Genomic DNA, 19,644 nt, shown 5'->3' with positions numbered 1-19,644 from the left:
GAGCTATAATTATGATTTGGATAATCATTTTAGGTTAATCTTCCCTTAATATAGCTTCAGCCTGGTTCAATGGCTTGTCATCAATTTTACTTCAGGTGTAGTTGTTCCTATAAAAAAAAAATTATTGATGTATTGCTGATATACAATGTTAGTTTCAAGTATATAACATGTTTTGACATTTATATACATTATGAAATGGTCACCCGAAATCTAGTAACCATCTACCACCATACAAGGTTACTGTATGGTAATATTACGTCTATAAGTAATAATATTGACCATATTCCTTATGCTGGATATGACATTGTTGTGATTTGTAGCTGTGTATCTCAATCTCTTTCCCATATTTTGCCCAACCACTTCTCTCATCTGGCAACCATCAATTTTTTCTCTGTATCCGTGACTCTGTTTCTGTTCATTTATTTTGTATTTTAGATTACACGTGTAGTGAAATTACATGGTATTTCTCTTTCTTTGTCTGACTGACTTCAGTTAGCAAACTACCTTCTGGATCTAGCCATGTAGTTGCAAGTGGTGCAATTCCATCCTTTTCTTATAGCTGAGTAATATTCTATTGCCAACTTCCATTGGATCATTGAAAAAGCAAGAGAATACCAGACAAACATCCACTTCTGCTTTATTCACTACACCAAAGCCTTTGACTGTTTGGATCACAATAAACTAGGGAAAATTCTTAGAGATAGGAACACCAGACCACCTGACCTGCCTCCTGAGAAGTCTGTATGCAGGCCAAGAAGTTAGAACTGCAGTTAGAACTGGACATGGAACAACAGACTGTCTCTAAAGAGGGAAAGGAATACGTCAAGGCTGTATATTGTCACCCTGCTCATTTAACTTATATGCGGAGTACATCATGCGAAATTCAGAGCTGAATGAAGCATAAGCTGGAATCAAGTTTGCCAGGAGAAATATCAATAACCTCAGATAGGCAGATGACACCACCCTTATGGCACAAAGAGCATCTTGATGAAAGTGAAAGAGGAGAGTGAAAAAGTTGGCTCAAAACTCAACATTCAGAAAACTAAGATCATGGTATCCGGTCCCATCACTTCATGGCAAATAGATGGGGAAATAATGAAAACAGTGAGAGACTTTATTTTGGGGGGCTCCACGATCTCTGTAGATGGTAACTGCAGCCATGAAATTAAAAGACACTTGCTCCTTGGAAGAAAAGCTATGAAAACAACCTAGACAGCATATTAAAAAGCAGACATTACTTTGCCAACAAAGGTCTGTCTAGTCAAGGCTATGGTTTTTCCAGCAGTCATGTATGGATGTGAGAGTTGGACCATAAAGAATGCTGAGCACCGAATAATTGATACTTTTGAACTGTGGTGTTGGAGAAGACTCTTGAGAGTCCCTTGGACTGCAAGGAGATCCAACCAGTCCATCCTAAATGAAATCAGTCCTGAATATTCATTGGAAGGAATGATGCTGAAGCTGAAACGCCAATACTTTGGCCACCTGATGTGAAGAACTGACTCATTGGAAAAGACCCTGATGCTGGGAAAGATTGAAGGCGGGAGGAGAAGGGAACAACAGATGAGATGGTTGGGTGGCATTACCAACTTGATGGACATGAGTTTGAGTAAGTTCCAGGAGTTGGTGATGAACAGGGAGGCCTGGCGTGCTGCAGTCCATGGGGTCGCAAAGAGTCGGACACGACTGAGTGACTGAACTGAACTGAACATTCTATTATGTATATATACCACATCTTCTTTATCCATTCATCAATGCATAGTTGTCTTTTCTTATAGTTCATTTAAATTAAAATGACTAAAACCAGCAGCTTGCTAACTTGGTAAAAGATACTCATATTGACGATAGCTCAAATGATAGCTCTGGGGAATTCCCTGGTGGTCCAGTAATTAGGACTCAGTGCTGTGGCCCAGGTTCAATCCCTGGTTGGGGAACTATGATTCCACAAGCTGTGTGGCACAGCCAAAAAACAACCAAAACTAATAATAGCTCTGCTACTTCCTAGCTATGTGAACTTGAGCAAGTCACTGAAGCTCTCTAAGCCCCAAATGTACACTCCATAAAAGGAGGGTGATAGTATCCATGTCAGAGTTTGAGACAATTGTGAAATAATGCAAATAAAGTGCTTACCAGAGTACCTGAATATACTTTTAGTAATGTTAGCTCTTATAAGTACACTTTATATGTAAAGTATAAAGAAATTCCAAAAGTAAAACAGTAAAAGCAAGAGTTGATAAACCATGCCACCAGGCCAAATCTTACCTGCCACCTGTCATCACGAGTAATTTTTATTGTAACACAGCCACATTCCTTCATTTATACATTGTCTTCAAGACTTTCACAGCAGCATTGAATAGCTGCAATAGACTGCATGGCCTGAAAAGTAAAATATTTACCATCTGGCCTTTTACATGGAGTTTGCCAACCCTCAAGTACAAGAAGAAATTTTATTGGCCCAAATAAAAATACCATTTGTAGACTTCCTTGGTGGTCCACTGGTTAAGAATCCATTTGCCAATGCAGGGGACACAAGTTTGATCCCTCCTCTGGGAAGATTCCACATGCCACAGGGCAACTAAGCTGGTGCCCCACAACTACTAAGCCTGTAAGCCCCCAAGCCCACATGCCACCACGAGAAAGCAGCCTCCCCACAGCAACAAAGACACAGTACAGCCAAAACTCAACTTTAAAAATAAATAAAATCAAAGTAGTGGCCAACTGAAAAATAATTGCTTTTAAAAAATAACCTTTGATATGTGGATGTGGCTATTTTCTAGTCAAAAATGAAAAGGAAAATCACAAAAGCTATCAAACCCATCCTCTCACATGATTTAGGGAGAAACTAACAGCGCTGACTCAAACTGACCTGAGGAGCAGAGATCAGCAAGATGTAGATAACCCAGAAAATGCCCTGAACTACAAGCAACTGCAGAACTTTCCCCAAGGCAATTGCAAGGGGAGAAGAAAAGTCTCTCCTTCATCCAGTGTAGGCCCCCGAAAATAACAGCAAAGAGATGAGGATAGTATGTAAACAAACCTGTCCTTAATAACCAGTTCTCTCCCCCAAAGATAGCCTACAGCATCTGAAAGAAACTAAAATTCACAACAAATTTCAATGTTTTTCTCAGATAACTCCTCACAATTGACAGGTAAATGCAATCTTCTGATTGAAGGCATTCATTTGTTGAATAAGTGAATGAATGAAGGGATGATGCCGTTAGCCTATTAATTGTCTAAATCTAGCAAAACAAATTTTGAGATTTTTTTCTTCCAGTTTTATTGAGATATAATTGACATATAACACTGTATAAATTTAAGGTGTACAGCATAATGATTTTATTTACATACATCATGAAATGATGACAACAATAAGTTTAGTGAACATCTATCATATTATGCAAAAAGGCAAAATGGTTGTCTGAGGAAGCCTTACAAATAGCTATGAAAAGAAGAAAAGTGAAAGGTAAAGGAGAAAAGGAAAGATATACTCATTTGAATGCAGTGTTCCAAAGAACAGCAAGGAGAGATAAGAAAGCCTTCCTCAGTGATCAATGCAAAGAAATAGAGGAAACAATAGAATGAGAAAGACTAGAGATCTCTTCAAGAAAATTAGAGATACCAAGGGAATATTTCATGCAAAGATGGGCTCAATAAAGGACAGAAATGGTATAGATCTAAAAGAAGCAGGAGATATTAAGAGGAGGTGGCAAGAATACACAGAAGAATTATACAAAAAAAGTTCTTCATGGCCCAGATAACCACGATGGTGTGATCACTCACCTACAGCTAGACATCCTGGAATGCAAAGTCAAGCGGGCCTTAGGAAGCATCACTACAAACAAAGCTAGTGGAGGTGATGGAATTCCAGTTGAACTATTTCAAATCCTAAAAGATGATGCTGTTAATGTGCTGCACTCAATATGCTAGCAAATTTGGAAAACTCAGCAGTGGCCACAGGACAGTTTTCATTCCAATCCCAAAGAATAGTAATGCCAAAGAATGCTCAAACTACAGCAAAATTGCACTCATCTCACACACTAGCAAAGTAATACTCAAAATTCTTCAAGCCAGGCTTCAACAATACATGAACCATGAACTTCCAGATGTTCAAGCTGAATTTAGAAAAGGCAGAGGAACAGAGATCAAATTGCCAACATGCATGGATCATCGAAAAAGCAAGAGAGTTCCAGAAAAACATCTACTTCTGTTTTATTGACTTTGTCAAAGCCTTTGACTGTGTGAATCACAACAAACTGTGGAAAATTCTTAAAGAGATAGGAACACCAGACCACCTGACCTGCCTCCTGAGAAATCTGTATGCAGGTCAAGAAGCAACAGTTAGAACTGGACATGGTACAATAGACTGGTTCCAAATCAGGAAAGGAGTACATCAAGGCTGTATGTTGTCACCCCGCTTATTTAACTTAAATGCAGAGGACATCATGAGAAATGCCAGGCTGAATGAAGCACAAGCTGGAGTCAAGATTGCCAGGAGAAATATCAATAACCTCATGCAGATGACACCATCCTTATGGCAGAAAGCAAAGAAGAACTAAAGAGCCTCTTGATGAAAGAGGAGAGTGAAAAACTTGGCTTAAAACTCAACATTCAGAAAACTAAGATCATGGCATCCACTCCCATCACTTCATGGAAAATAGATGGGGAAACAGTGACAGATTTTATTTTGGGGGGCTCCAAAATCACTGCAGATGGTGACTGCAGCCATGAAATTTGAAAGAAAAGCTATGACCAACCTAGAAAGCGTCTTAAAAAGCAGACACATTACTTTGCCAACAAAGGTCCGTCTGGTCAAAGCTATGGTTTTTCCAGTACTCGTTTATGGATGTGCGAGTTGGACTATAAAGAAAGCTGAGCACCGAAGAATTGATGCTTTTGAACTGTGGTACTGGAGAAGACTCTTGAGAGTCCCTTGGACTGCAAGGAGATCCAACCAGTCCATCTTAAAGGAAATCAGTCCTGAATATTCATTGGAAGGACTGATGCTGAAACTGAAACTCCAATACTTTGGCTACTTGATGTGAAGAACTGACTCATTTCAAAAGACCCTGATGCCTGGAAAGATTGAAAGTGGGAGAAGGGGACGACAAAGAATGAGATGGTTGGATGGCAATCACCTATTCAATGGACATGAGTTTGAGTAAACTCTGGGAGTTGGTGATGGACAGGGAAGCCTGGAGTGCTGCAGTCCATGGAGTCGCAAAGAGTTGGACACGATTGAGCAACTGAACTGACTATCTCATGCAGATATAAAACGAAAGAAATACTTCGTCCTTATGATAAGAATACAGGATTTACTCTTAACAGCTTTCATATATCACAAACATCGGTGTTATTAATTCCACTGTTTTCTAATGCCTATTTAGGTTCTAACTAGCCAGAAGTTATGGATATGTTGTCATTTGTCTAACAGTTAAAGCATTCAATACCCTGGGGTATTGCTTATTCCTTTCCCTGAACTGTTCTTTAAATCATATACTTTTATTTGATTTTCAGACTTCTGCCTGGTCTCTACCTAAATTGTTCTTTTTTAATTTAATCTTTATATTGGGATATAGTTGATTTATAATACTTTGTTAGTTTCAGATATACAGTGATGTGGTTCAGTTTTACATATATCCATGCTTTTTCAGACTCTGTTCCCATATAAATTATTATAGAATATTGAGTAGAGTTCCCTGTGCTATACAGTAGGTCCTTGTGGTTATCTGGTTATCTATTTTATTTTCTTTATTTTTTTATTTATGACCACACTGCTTGGCTTGCAGGATCTTAGTTTCCTGACCAGGGATTGTCCCAGGCCCTTGGCAGGGAGACTGCAACATCCTAACCACTGTACCACCAGCAAATTCCCTGATTATCAATATTATATATAGTAGTGTGTATATATTTGTCCCTAACTCCTCCCCATTACCTTTTACCTCTGGTAACCATAAGTTTATCTTCAAAGTCTGTGAGTCTGTTTCTGTTTTGTAATAAGTTCATTTATATCATCTTTTTAGATTCCACATATAACTGATACCATATGATATGTTTCTTTTCTGTCTGACTTATTAATAGCATGATAATCTCTAGATCTATCCATATCGCTGCAAATGGCATTATTTCATTCTTCTTTATGGATGAATAATATTCCACTATTTATATGTAAATCTAGAAAGATTAAAAAGAAAATAACAAAGACTGATGTAACAAAAAATATCTCACTATATTTTTAGGCAAGGCCTTACTGGGGTTCCTTCTTGCAGCAGGGAGAAGGGAGAACAAACAACAGGTTCCTTTGCTTGCTCACTCAAAAAGTCCCACTTTTTAGTAGCTCAGAATGTAGTCTTTCTCCCAACAATTAGTTTTAGGTGTGAGGAAAAGTAACACTGAAGTAACTCGATGGCTCAATAGGAAACTGACTCTAGTCCAAATTCTATCATGTTGCCAACACGTCTAAGGTTCTGGGCCTGTTGAGAGTTAGTTCAGAAAACTAATGGGGCTGCGGTGACATTAGACTGGTCTAGGTCTTCCATTTAAAGAAAATATAGACTCCTCTAAAATTTAGTACGTATCCCATGGCAGATTTTGCAAAACTATCCCAGAATTCTGACCAGTTACCTAGGTAAGGGGGAACCCCTAGTACCCTTCAGTGACTCTACAGTAACAGGAATGAAAACAACAGTGGAACAGCTCTGACAGAGTTGAAGCAGCCAAAACAGTATGAACGAACCCAGCATTGCCATGAGCCCCAATACCTACTGTGATAAAAATGTGGACTAAATAAGAAAGGAGGCTAGATTTTCTTCAAACATGGGAGATCTAGAGCAGCCACATTACTTTCCTAAACTCTAACTCTCAACATCCACTCTGTACCTTGCCCAACACAGGCTAGGGCAGCAGGTTTTGTTTTGTTTTGTTTTGTTTTTTTAATTGAAGCATGGTTGGTTTACAATGTTGTATTAACTTATGCTGTATAGCAAAGTGACTCAGTTATATACATATGCATTTCTGCTTTATTGACTATGCCAAAGCCTTTCACTGTGTGGATCACAACAAACTATGGAAAATTCTGAAAGAGATGGGAATACCAGACCACCTGACCTGCCTCTTGAAAATCTGTATGCAGGTCAGAAAACAACAGTTAGAACTGGACATGGAACAATAGACTGGTTCCAAATTGGAAAAGGAGTATGTCAAGGCTGTGTATTGTCACCCTGCTTATTTAACTTAAATGCAGAGTACATCATGAGAAACACTGGGCTGAAGGAAGCACAAGCTGGAATCAAGATTGCCAGGAGAAATATCAATAACCTCAGATATGCAGATGACACCACCCTTATGGCAGAAAGTGAAGAGGAACTAAAGAGCCTCTTGATGAAAGTGAAAGTGGAGAGTGAAAAAGTTGGCTTAAAGCTCAACATTCAGAAAACGAAGATCGTGGCATCCGGTCCCATCACTTCATGGCAAATAGATGGGGAAACAGTGGAAACGGTGACAGATTTTATTTATTGGGGCTCCAAAATCACTGCAGATGGTGACTGCAGCCATGAAATTAAAAGACGCTTACTCCTTGGAAGGAAAGTTATGACCAACCTAGGCAGCATATTCAAAAGCAGAGACATTACTTTGCCAACAAAGGTCCGTCTAGTCAAGGCTATGGTTTTTCCAGTGGTCATGTATGGATGTGAGAGTTGGACTATAAAGAAAGCTGAGCACCGAAGAATTGATGCTTTTGAACTGTGGTGTTGGAGAAGACTCTTGAGAGTCCCTTGGACTGCAAGGAGATCCAACCAGTCCATCCTAAAGGAAATCAGTCCTGAATATTCATTGGAAGGACTGATGCTGAAGCTGAAACTCCAATACTTTGTCCACCTGATGTGAAGAACTGACTCATTTCAAAAGACCTTGTTGCTGGGAAAGATTGAGGGTGGGAGGAGAAGGGGACGACAAAGGATGAGGTGGTTGGATTGCATCACTGACTCAATGGACTTGAGTTTGAGTAAGCTCCAGGTATTGGTGATGGACAGGGAGGCCTGGCGTGCTGCAGTCCATGGGGTCACAAAGAGTCAGACACGACTGAGTGATCGAACTGAACTGAACATTATTTTTCATATTCTTTTCCATTATGATTTATCTCAACAGATTGGATATATTCCCCTGTGCTATACAGTAAGAGCTTTTCTTTATCCATTCTAAATGTAATAGCTTGCATCTATGCACCCCAAACTTCTAGTCCATCCATCCCTCTCCCCCACAACCCCCTTGGCAAGTACAAGTCTATTCTCTGTGAATCTATTTCTGTTTTGTAGATAGGTTTGCTTGTGGCAAAGACAGTAAAATGTCTGCCTGCAGTGTGGGATACCTGGGTTTGATCCCTGGGTTAGGAAGATCCCCTGGAGAAGGAAATGGCAACCCACTCCAGTACTCTTGCCTGGAAAATTCCATGGATGGAGGAGCCTGATAGGATACAGTCCATGAGATTCCAAAGAGTCAGACACCACTGAGTGACTTCACTTCACTCACTCTCTTGTGCCATATATTCCAAATAAAAGTGATATGATATCATGTGGTATTTGTCTTTCTCTGATTCATTTCACTTAGTATGAAAATTTCTAGTTGCATCCATGTTTCTGCAAATGACATTATTTCATTCTTTTATAGCTAAATAGTATTCCACTGTAGTGTACCACACGTTCTTTATCCACTTACCTGTTGATGGACATTTAGGTTGCCTCCATGTCTTGGCTCAGAGAAGGCGATGGCACCTCACTCCAGTACTCTTGCCTGGAAAATCCCATGGATGGAGGAGCCTGGTAGGCTGCAGTCCATGGGATCGCTAAGAGTCGGACACGACTGAGTGACTTCACTTTCATGCATTGGAGAAGGAAATAGCAACCCACTCCAGTGTTCTTGCCTGGAGAATCCCGGGGATGGGGGAGCCTGGTGGGCTGCCATCTGTGGGGTCGCACAGAGTCGGACATGACTGAAGCGACTTAGCAGCAGTAGCAGCAGCATGTCTTGGCTGTTGTAAACAGTACTGCTATGAACATAGGGGTACATGTATCTTATTGAATTATCGTTTTGTCTGATGTATGCCCAAGAATGAAATTCTTGGATCGTATGGTAATTCTAGTTTCTGAGGAATCGTCATACTGTTTTCCATAGTGGCAACTTATGTTCCCACCCACAGTGTAGGAGGGTTCCCTTTCCTCCACATCTTCTCCAGCATTTGTTATTTGTAGACTTCTTAATGAGGGCTATTCTGACTGGTGTGTGTTGGTACTTAACTATAATTTTGATTTGCATTTCTCTAATGACTTGTGATTCTCTAATAATTAGTGATGTTGAGCATCTTTCCATACGCCTTTGGCCAACTGTATGTCTTCTTTGAGAAATGTCTGTTTTGTCTTCTGCCCATTTTTTTTCCATTTGGTTGGTTGTTGTTGTTGAGTTGTATGAGCCGTTTCTATATTTTGTAGATCAAGGATTATAGCAGTTTTGAAACTAGTGGCCAGGGAACCTCAGGCTGGGGCAAGAGAGCCCATGAAACTGTTACCATAATAATAAGACATTACTTTGTTCACTCATGCTCTCACAAATGTATAGTGGAATTTTCCAAAGGCTACATGACATGTTACGTCACACCAGTTATAAGAATCAATTTGTTTCCTATTGTCAGACATTAAAGACGTTTGCAAAATTGTAAAATATGCCACTTTTTCTGGGAAACAATTTTTCATAAAATTGTTTAAATCTAGGGCCATCCCTGGTAGTCAAGTTGTTAAGCCTCTGCACTTCCACTGCAGGAGGCCCGGGTTCAACATCTGGTCAATGGACTAAGATCCCGTGTACCTTAGAGTGCAGCCAAAAAAAATTTCAATGGGTTTATTATTAACACAAATTACTGAAATTTCCTTAAATTGAATTTCAAATAAACATAAAATATGCAACCTACATAAACAGTGAGCTTCCCTGGTGGCTCATCTGGTAAACAGTCCTCTTGCAGTACAGGAGACCCCAGTTCGATCCCTGAGTTGGGAAGATCCCCTGGAGGAGGGCATGGTAACTCACTCCAGTATTTTTGCCTGGAGAATCCTCATGGACAGAGGAGCCTGGCCGGTTGCCGTCCATGAGGTCGCAAAGAGTCAGATATGCCTGAGCGACCAAGCACAGACGCACATGAATGATGGCTGTCTGGCATCCTCCATTTTCAGTGCAAAGAGAACTTGAGACCAAAAAGTTTGAGAATTAATTAATCATCCAGACAAGCAACAAAGTCTGGGAGAGCAGCTGTCTCTTGGAAGCTCAGAAAGCAGTTTGTTGAACAGGCTATATGAGTAAAAAGGTGGAGGCCACAAGCAGCCAGTGAAACTTTCTGCCAATAACTAAAGGCAAAGTCTTAAAATATGAAAAGACTAAAGACAAAGTCTTAAAATATGAAAAGTCACTATAGAGAGGAATGGCAAAGGGGAAAGTGTGGATAGTTATGAGACTAAAGGCTGTTTTTTATGATTTAATATTATTTTTAGCTGCACTGGGTCTGCGTTGCTGCACATGCTTTCTCCAGTTGCAATGAGCAGGGATTACTCCCGAGTTCCGGTGTGTAGGCTTCTCATTGCAGTAGCTTCTCTTGCTGCAGGGCATGGACGCTAGGTGCGCAGGTTTCGGTAGTTGAGGTTCATGGGCTCTAGAGCGCTGGCTCAGTAGTTACGGCACATGGGTTTAGTTGTCCCCTACACGTGGGATCTTCCCAGACCAGGGATGAAACCTGTGTCTCCTGCATTGGCAGGTGGATTATTTACCATTGAACCACCACGGAAGCCCCTAAAGGCTAGTTTTAAGACCAGTTCTTATTATACTTGAATTTTATCTTTAGATCAGGATGAATTCAGTTGAAAAGAGGAAAAGCTATCAGGATTTAAGAAGCTGTGCCTTACAGGTTATGTTCTAGAGTGTGGCACAGAGAGCCCACAGAAAGAGCTCATTTAGTATTTGTAAAGCAAATGAATGAGTGGTTATAAAGTGAAAGTATGAGGTTGAAAGAGGTTGAGAACAAATTGGCCATACCAAGAATGGCTTATAACAGGGGGACTTGTTCTAGAGTCAGTTCTCAAGAGGGATGAAGAAATGAGAGGAGCTGAGATACAGAGACATCTCACATCCCCAGTACAACTCCCTCCCCTCTTTGCCTCCTCTTGATCCCCTTCACTTTCCTTGGAAAATCTGATTAAAGGGTGCTGTTAGCAATCATTCCTTCTCAAGCATCTTAGCATCCTAAACTCACTATGACCTAAACAGAAGTCTTCATTCTAACCCCACATCTCCCTCGAAATGAGGGTCTCTTGCACACTTCAACTTAATACAGTTCTCGACTCCTTTCCCCCTTATGCCTTCTACATAATCCTCTAGCACATCCTGTGATTCTACTTCCAAAGTACACTTTGAATTTATCCATTTCTTTCTATCCCTACTCGATCACTGAGAAGTTACTGCCTTAAAATGTGTGATTGAGTAGTATGAGCAAATTTTTTTATGAGAGCTGTACTTTTCCTGGGATTTCTCCTTGACACACAGTTCTTGGTTGCTTTCTTGAATTGTCTTTCCTATTTTAAGTTTTTTCAAAGTCACAAAATAATAGGAAATGATTAAAGAAACAACTTGAAAGGATATTATAACCCCCAATTGACTTTTCCCCCCAAAGGTCACATCTCTCTGATGTGCAAAAATGACTAAAAGGCTTCATTATGTACTGACACTTGCCTTATTAATGAATCTATCTGGGCCATTTAAAAAAATATTGTTGCCCTAACATATTTGAGTTTTCTCTCTTCATGTCTTATGATTGGCAACTGATTGTAATAATCAAAAACAGACCTGCAACAGAGATAACTATGAAAAGTTTAGAAATACTGCAATGACAACTTAGCTATAGAATGGATAATTTTATTTTGTAACTTTAAACTTTTTATTTTGTATTGGGGTATAGCCAATTAACAATGTTGAGGTAGTTTCAGGTGAACAGCAAGGGACTAAGTTATAAATATACATGTATCCACAAAATGGATAATTTTAATCTTAACATCTATGTATCTATATATATTGTTGTTGTTTAGTCCCTAAGTCATATCTGACTCTGCATCCCCATGGACTGTAGCCTGCCAGGCTCCTCTGTCCATGGGATGTCCCATGCAAGAACATTGTTGTAGGTTGCCTTTCCTTCTCCAAGGGATCTTCCCAACCAAGGGATCGAAACCGAGTCTCCTGCATTGACAGATGGCTTCTTTAACACTGAGCCACCAGAGAAACCATCAATATATATATAGGTATAGCTATAACTATGACTTGGAAAATATATGTTTTTAGGTTAATCTTCCCTTATTATAGCTTTGACCTGGTTCAGTGGTTTGTCAGCAAATTATTTCATGCGCAGTTGTTGCTTTAGATTTTTCTCATATGATGTATAGCTCATATACAATATTTGCATTATGTACAACATGACATTTATATACATTACAAAATGGTCAGCCTGGTAAGTCTAGTAACCATCTGTCACCATGCAAAGTTATTGCATGGCAATATTACATCTATAAAGAATATTATTGACTATATATTACATTCATTACAGATTATGCTATACATTACATCCCCATGACTTATAATTGTGAGTGTATACCTCCTGATCTCTTTCATCTGTTTTGCCCAGCCTCTCACTTGCTCTCCTCATCTGGCAGCCCCATTTGTTCTCTGTATCCATGAGTTTGTTTCCTGTTTTGTTAATTCATTTATTGTTTTTCAGATTCCACATATAAGTGAAATCAGGGGGTATTGTCTTTCTCTGTCTGATTTACTTCACAGACCAGAATATCTTTTGCATCCATTCATGTTGTTGCAAGTAGCAAGATTTCATACTTTTCTTACGGCCAAGTAATATTCTACTGTGTATATATACCACATTTTCTTTATCCATTCATCCATCAATGGATGGTTGTATTTTCTTATAGTCCATTTAAAGTGAAATTAATAGAACTAGCAACTTACTAACTTGGTAAAATATACTCATATTGGCCTTGGTTCAAATAATAGTCTGCCAGTGCCTACCAGTATGACCTTGAGCATGTCACTGAAGCTCTCTAAGCCTCAGCTGAACATTCTGTAAAAGGGGGATGATAGTATCCATGTCAAAGTTTGAGATAATTATATGAAATAATGCATATAAAGTGCTTAGTAGCATATCTGGCATAGACTAGGTATTGCTCAGTAATGTTAGCTTTTATAAGTACATTTTTTACATAATGTATAAAGAAAACCTAAAAATAAACCAGTAAAAGCAAGAGTTGGTAAACGATGCCTCCAGGCCAAAGCCAGCCTGCCACCTATTTTCACAAGTAAATTTTTTGTAACGCAGCCACTTTCCTTCATTTGCGTACTGTCTTCAGGTGCTTTCACAGCAGCACTGAATAGCTACAGTAGACCACTTGGCCTGAAAAGTCTAAAATATTTACCATCTGGCCCTTGACAGAATTTGCCAGCCCCTAAGTACGTGGAGAAGAAAACTAATTGGCTAAAAAAAATAGCATTTGAAATATGCATGTGGCTATTTTCTAGTCAAAAACAAAAATAAATGCTTGCTTTGGCAGCACATATACTAAAATTGGAATAATACAGAGATTATCATGGCCCCCGCAAAAGGACAACAAGCAAATTCTTGAAACGTTCCAAATTTTTGTTACCTATGACTGATTCATGTTGATGTATGGCCAAAACCATCACAATATGGTAATTATCCTCCAATTAAAAATAATTTTTTTTTAATGAAAAAACCCCACAAAATCTATCAAGCTCTCCCCCCTCACATGATATGGAGAAAAACTAACAGCACTGTCTCAAACTGATCTGAGGAGCAAAGTAGATAACCCAGACGAACAAGATACAGATAACCAAGAAAACTCCACTGAACTACAGGCAATTGCAAAAACTTTCCCCACAGCAACTGTAAGGGAAGAAGTCTCTCCTACACCCGGTGTAGGCCCCTGAGACGCACAGCAAAAAAATGAGAATGGCATTTAAGCAAACTTGTCATTAATAACCAGGCTTTTCCCCCAAAGATAGCCTATACTATCTGAAAGACCCTGAAATTCACAGGCAGTTTTCAGTGGTTTTCTCAGATAACTGCTCAGAATTGACAAGTAAATGCAGTCTTCTGATAGTAGTCATTCACTTGTTGAATAAGTGAATGAATAAAGGAATAATGCTTTCAGCCTATTAGTTGTCTAAATCTAGCCATATTTTTTTAGATCTTTTTTCTTCCAGTTTTATTGAGATATAATTGACATATAGCACTGTATAAATTTAAGGTGTATAGCATAAAGGTTTTATTTACATACATCATGAAATGATCATAATAAGTTTAGTGACAATCCATCATGTCATGCAGGTAGAAAAATTTTTAATAAGTATTTTTTCCTTGTGATAGAACTCTTATTAGAATTTGCTCTTAACAACTTTCATATATAACATACAGCAGTGTTGTTAATTCCATTGCTTTTCTTTTTTTGTCCTGCCATGTGGCATGCAGGATCTTAATTCCCAGACCAGGAATTGAACCCATGCCCCTGCAGTGGGAACGCTGAGCTTTAACCACTGGACTGCCAGGGAGGTCCCTACATTGTTTTCTAATGCCTATTCAGGTCCAAATGTGTGTTGTCATTTGTCTAGCAGTTAAAACATTCGATATCCTGAGATATTTCTTACTCTTTTCCCTGAACTATTATTTAAATTATGTACTTTAATTTTTACGGACTTTTGCCAGGTCTCTACCTAGATTGTTAATTCTTTTTTTTTTTTATTTTAATTTTTATATTTGGATTTGGTTGTTTTACAATGATGTGTTAGTTTCAGTTATACATATATCCATTCTTTTTCCGATTCTTTCCCCATATAGGTTATTACAGAATATTGAGTGAGTTCCCTGTGCTATACAGTAAGTGCTTTTTTTTTTTTAAACTTAAAAAATTTTTTTTAATTTATCTTTGGCTGCATTGGGTCTTTGTTGTACTCAGATCTTCTCTGGTTATGTTACACGTGCTTCTCATTGTGGTAGCTTCTCTTCTTCCAGAGCATGGGCTCCTGGGCACAGTGACTTCCGTAGTTGTGGTGCTCGGGCTCAGTATTTGCATCTCGCAGGCTCTAGGGTGCCAGCTTCAGTAGTCGTGGCTCATGGGCTTAGTTGCCCCAAGGCATGTAGTATCTTCCTGGACCAGGGATTGAACCCCTTCCCCCTGATTGGCAGGCAGACTCTTAACAACTGGACCACCAGGGAGGTCCTTATTTATTTATGACCATGCCACCTGGCTTATGGGATTTAAGCTCCCCGACCAGGGACTGAACTCCAGCACTAGGCAGTGAGAGCACAAAATCCTAACCACTGGAACACCAGGGAATTCCCTGGTTATATATTTTGTATATGGGAGTGTGTATATGTCAATCTCGAACTCCAAATTTATCCCTCCCCCCAACATCTTTCCCTTTGGTAACTCTAAATTTGTTTTCCGAGTCTGTGAGTCTGTTTTTGTTTTGTAAATAATTTTGTTTGTATCATCTTAGATTTTATCGAAGATTTTATTTTGTTTTATTTATTTTATTTTAATCTAATCATTTTAGATTCCACATGTAAGTGATATCATATATTTGTCTTTGTCTGACTTACTTCACTTAGCATGATAATCTCTAAGTCCATCCATGTTGTTGCAGATGGCATTATTTCATTCTTTATGGCTGAATTATATCCCATTATATATATATATATATAATGGGATATATATATAATGGGATATATATATAATGGGATATATGTCACAAAAAGCTAGTGACATTGAAAAGAAAATGGCAAGCAAGGACTTTTGTACCAAAAAATCTCACTTTCTTTTTTCAGGCAAGGTTTTACTAGGGCTCCCACTACAGCATAGGGGAGTGAGACCAAAGAAGTTTCCCTTGCTTGCTCTCTCCCTGATGGAGAAGAAAGTCTGTTCCTTATATGGGGTAAAGGTAGGGCTGTGACTAGGGTCTGACTGGAGGGGTGGCTTAGGAATTTGCCCACCTGTTAGGTGGTGGCGTGTGCAGGGCCATTCACAGGGCCCTGCTTTTGCTCCCAGCCATCTGCTTATGCTCCAGGCTCCTCAGAAGTGGAGTTTGGGGTTTTTTGCTGTCTTTGTATCTCTTAGGTCCAGAAATTGCCCCAACTGCCTATGCAGGCTCCAGGAGAGATGTATTCAGGTGCAAGCATTGTGCACTTCAGCAAAGGGTCCCAGTCCCAGCCTGTCTCATTCCCCACAAAATACTCAACACCCTATTCTAAAAGGGTAAGGGGTCAAAGTTCTCTTCTTCTGAAACTTCTTCCTCCTGGACAGAGACCACAGACCCTACCCTGCCCAAGAGGTGTAGAAGTCCCTTGCTGACTGTTCCAAGCACCTGTAGGGACCAGGGCCACTCTACTGGAATGGGCCGAATTCCTTGAGCCATCATGAGCCTTTTTTCAAACTGTTGGAGCCTAAAAAACACACACTTAACCAACAGTTTCAACGAACAAGGACTGAAAAGGAGAACAACAATCACCCTTAAGAGGCCTAGAAAGAAAAGGAACCAGGTTAACTTTGGGCTTTCTTAGCTGTTGACCAGACAAGGGAGGTGAAATTGCCCCTACCAAAATTATGAAGCCACTCTTCCTGGGCTTATATTTCCTTAACATTAACTTTTACATGTCCTATCCCATTGATCCAAGTGCAGCAGAAAGTATTAGTCATCACACAAACTCTACCTTGTTCCGCCAGAAGATATTCAAGTGTCAGACAACTGGCAAGAACCACATCAGCCAAGGAAATGAGAGCTCCCAAGTCCTGTTAAGGATTCAGATAGAAGCCAACCCACTACATCATTTTACTTTTCTGTTGACGGTGCCTTTTTGTTTTTTTTAAGCATTTTTAAAAAATGTTTATTTACTTATTTTTGTCTGTGCTGGGTGTTTGTTGCTGAGTGTGGGTGTTTCCATAGTTGTGGCAAGCAGGGGCTGTTCTCGAGTTTCAGTGTGTAGGCTTCTATTTGTGGCGGCTTCTCTTTTTGCAAGGCACAGGCTCTAGGCTCCAGAAGTTGTGGCACATGGGCTTAGTTGGCCCTTAACATGTGGGCTCTTCCTGGACCAGGGATTCAACTGGTGTCCCTTCCATTGCAAGATAGATTCTTAACCACTCTACCACCAGGGAAGACCGGTGCCTGTTTTTTGACTAGGTATCTCAGATCGTCCACTGGCTCACAGCTTTACTGTTCTCTCCAGTGACCCATGGGGTTTCTGGAAGTAAAAGCTTTAGTCTGGACAAATATACCCAACTACATATCCCTTGCAGTTTGACAGCAGTGGGGGTGGTTAAAATTACTTAATAGCTGTCCTTCCATTTTTGGCAATTCTTGGTCCTGGGGGCACCCCTCTTTCCAGGTTTTAAGAAGGATTTGGTTTCTTTGTGAAGGAGCTGCTCCATTCCTGTAGTTTTCAGTGGGAGCTGGCAGTGCCTTGTGGGCATAATCCTGGATCGCCTTCTGAATTTGTCCTAGATTAATAATAAATGTCAGAGCCTGGTTCACTTCCTCTTCAGTGAATGCCAGTAGTAAGAAAAGGCCTCCCACAGGTCATTTCAATGTGCTATGTCTCAGACCACTCCTGGGGGCTACACAGACTACACAGAGTCTGCAGTAGGAAGCAAGTTGTCCAGGGTTTCTGAGTTTCTTGGCAGAGCTTTGCTAAGGTTTTCTATAAAGTATGGTTCATTTTCTCTACCTTACTTGAAGACTAGGTTGCCAAGGGATGTGTTACTTGTAGTCTATCCCTGGGAGAGGAGCCCCTGTGTGATTTGGGCTATAAGAGAGAGCCTATTATCACTCTAGAGGGACTTTGGAAGTCCAAACTGAGGAATTATTTCTTTTAAAAGGGACTTACAGACTTCCATAGCCTTTTCAGATCAGGTAGGGAAGGCTTCAGACCATCCTGTGAAAGTAGCAAGGAATACCAGAAGATGTTTATGTCCTGATCATGAGTACATTTTCTAACTGTCAGTCTTCCCTGGTATATGTCCCTCGGGGTTGAATCAACCTGAGTAATGAAAGGGGGGTTGGATGGGTGTGTGGGTTATTGTGGGCACATAAATCATAGGCCAGCATGACTTGTTTTACTGTTCTTTTGAGCCTCTTCCCTCCAATAGTGGATGGAATCATGTCAACTCAGTGAGTTTCCATTGTTGGGCCCCAGGGATTAAAACCTTATATTCCTTTTTATACTGGCCTGTGCTTCCCTTCTCATAGCCCTATTTTTCAGTATTTGTATTCCTCTGGGGAATATTGGGGAAGGCTAGGAAGTTCAGGGGGGGCAATCACTAGAGGATGAGATGGTTGGATGGCATCACTGACTCGATGGACATGAGTTTGAGCAAGCTCTGGGAGTTGGTGATGGACAGGGAAGCCCGGCATGCTGCAGTCCATGGCGTCACAAAGAGTCAGACACAACTGAGGGATTGAGCTGAACTGATCACTAGAGCCATAATTTGTTCATATGTGCTCAGTATCTCAGTCGTGTCCAACTCTTTGGGACCCCATGAACTACAGCCCACCAGGCTCCTCTGTCCATGGAATTTCCCAGGCAAGAATACTAGAGAGGGCTGCCATTTCTTCCTCCAAGGTATCTTCCTGACCTAGGTATCGAACCCACGTCTCCTGCTTTGGCAGGAGGATTCTTTACAACTGAGCCACCTGGGAAGTCCAGGTTCCTGCATTCTAGCTGCCTGTTTTGCAAGTTGATCATCTTTGCTGTTCATCTTTGCTGACAATAGAGCCTTCCCTCAGATGGGCTCTACAGAGGATTACTGCTACTCAGATTGGGAACTACACTGCTTCTAAAAGAGCCAGAACCAAATCTTACGTTTTATGGGAGAATTTCTAGCAGTTAACCTTCCCCTTTCTTTACAAATGGTAGCATGAGCATATGGCAGGTAGAATCCACATTTAGAGTCAGTGAAAACATCTAATTTTTTATTCTTCCCTAATTGCAAAGCTCTCATTAATGCAATTAGTTCAGTCATTTGGACTAATATCTGGAGTGGCAGGGCCATGGCTTTTATGACTTCATCTAGACTAGCTGTGGCATATACTGCCTGTCGGGTTCCCATTTCTACCAAACTCCCATTCAACCTCAGGGGTGTCAAGAGGCTCATCTAGAAGATCAGACCCACTGGAGTAAGTTTGTTCTTGGGTTTCTATACACTGAGGCAATAAGTCTCCACTCTCAACCAATGAAAGCAGAGTTACTAGGTTTAGGGTTTGGCACACCTTTAAGGTAATGTCAAGGATGTCCATTAAAAGGGCCTGGTATCTTATTAACTTTCCTCCAGTCAATGAATGATGTCCTCTGACTTCCAGCACAGATAGTACCTGATGAGGGGTTAACACATCTAAGTGTTGTCCCAGGGTGAGCTTGGAAACCTCATTAACCAACATGGCTGTGACTGCTACTGCCCATAGCAGCTTGGCATTCCCAGGGCCACTGAGTCCAATTGTTTTGAAAAGTAAGCCACTGCTCTCTGATCTAGTCCCAGCCTTGGAGTC

The 19,644-nt window shown here is 40.3% G+C and overlaps 1 pseudogene; it reads left to right on the top strand.

Moving 5' to 3' along the window:
* Positions 1 to 13,628: 13,628 nt before the first annotated feature.
* LOC112584768 lies at positions 13,629 to 13,728 on the top strand (annotated as a pseudogene).
* The last annotated feature ends 5,916 nt before the right edge of the window (positions 13,729 to 19,644 follow it).

The sequence above is a fragment of the Bubalus bubalis genome, chromosome 4 (assembly GCF_019923935.1).
Source record: "Bubalus bubalis isolate 160015118507 breed Murrah chromosome 4, NDDB_SH_1, whole genome shotgun sequence".
NCBI lineage: Eukaryota > Metazoa > Chordata > Mammalia > Artiodactyla > Bovidae > Bubalus > Bubalus bubalis.
This window is presented reverse-complemented; position numbering and strand designations above follow the sequence as displayed.